The 1,554-nt window shown below is 40.2% G+C and overlaps 1 non-coding gene across 1 annotated transcript; it reads left to right on the top strand.

Annotated features, from left to right (window-relative positions):
- The first annotated feature begins 501 nt into the window (after nt 1–501).
- LOC142438064 (U2 spliceosomal RNA) lies at nt 502–692 on the top strand. Its single transcript, XR_012782530.1, has one exon. It is a non-coding gene; the product is annotated as a U2 spliceosomal RNA (small nuclear RNA).
- The last annotated feature ends 862 nt before the right edge of the window (nt 693–1,554 follow it).

Below are 1,554 nucleotides of genomic sequence, written 5' to 3'. Positions count from 1 at the left end.
CGACATCCTTTATCTGAGTAATGGCTTGAGGAATTGAGACCATCATTCAGTTAAAGATCACTTCGATTTACAAACCAAGACACATGAAAAATTCATGAGCTCCCTGCAGAGAGCTGTTGAACTAATTGCTTAGGATTTGGGTCAAATGTCTTAAAGTGTCTAATCGCATTTAGTCAAATTAGTTCAGATGGACGTGGTTGGGGGAGAAAAACTCGACAAAGGTAAACGTTTAAAATCTGAGCTTCGTTTATACTTGCTGCACATTTTCCTCGTTAACTTGCTGCTGGAGAGGGCATTACACATGGCTGCCCATGGGGACGGACATGCAGAGCAACTGGTTCAGAATCGGAGGCCCTCGTTCATGCGAGACCGGTTCTGCTTTCCCTGGAAATTATGATCAGATATTGAAAAACTAAGCTTGCTATGTCAACTGATAAGTCTTTATTTTCACATGAGTGGAAGTCAATATGAATGACTTCTAGGTCAAAAACAGAAGCTTCAATCACTGCTCGGCCTTTTGGCTAACATCAAGTGTAGTATCTGTTCTTATCAGTTTGATATCTGATGTGTCCTCTAACTGAGGACAGAGTGTTAAATGGATTTTTGCAAGTAGAAGTTGGACTAGGAGCTTGCTCCATCCACTCCACGCATCAACCTGGTGTTACACTATTTCCAGGAATGGTGCAGCCCCTGGGGGACTTGTGTCTTTAAAAAAAACAAACAACAAAAAACAGAAGCTTCATACTTTCTAAAGTGTTCCTGTAGATCATCCTTAAATATGATTTTTAAACTATGTAGATTATCTCAGGCACCCTGGGAAGACCCTTCAGAGTTATGGGAAATTAAACACAAAGGAATTTCTTTAAGGATATCTTGATTTCTATTTCCAAATGAAGAAAATATTCTAAAATTTAAAAATCCAATAATCGTTATCTGGTTTGGGGATGTCCAATTGTACCAAATCACCACACTAAGACAGGGATTAGCAGGTAAAAGGAGATATAGTCAGATAGAGCAATCACAAATAGAGCAATTAAAGGCAAGGCGCACACATGCACAGAAAAGGGGAAGAGTCAGGCAGAAAAGATATAATAAAAGGTTTCATTCATATTGGTGAACAGTTATTGAACATCCACTGTGAGCTAGACATGGCTCATAAATTGAGATGTGGAAGAGGTACAGGGAAAAGAGACATATAGAATGCTGTATCACATGATGCAATAAAAAGGCTAACTACAGAACTTACACGGGGGCCTAAAAGAGAATTGCTTCATTGAGTCTGGGGCTTCAAAGAAGAAACACTGGAAAGTAATCTCTCTGAGCTGTGTCTGAAAGGGATGATCAGAAATTAGAGGGGTAAATAGAAAAGATTAAGGACAGAGAATAAGACAAGTGTAGGCCCTACGGCAAAAAAATGTCATCACACAATTTTCTCACTGCCATCAAGTCAATTTTGACTCATGACAACCCTATAAGACCGAGTAGAAGTGCCCCTGTGGCCTTCAAATGGCCTGGCTGGGGGTTTCAAACTGCAGACCCTGTGGTTAACAACCC

The sequence above is a fragment of the Tenrec ecaudatus genome, chromosome 1, assembly GCF_050624435.1.
Source record: "Tenrec ecaudatus isolate mTenEca1 chromosome 1, mTenEca1.hap1, whole genome shotgun sequence".
Taxonomy (NCBI): domain Eukaryota; kingdom Metazoa; phylum Chordata; class Mammalia; order Afrosoricida; family Tenrecidae; genus Tenrec; species Tenrec ecaudatus.
This window is presented reverse-complemented; position numbering and strand designations above follow the sequence as displayed.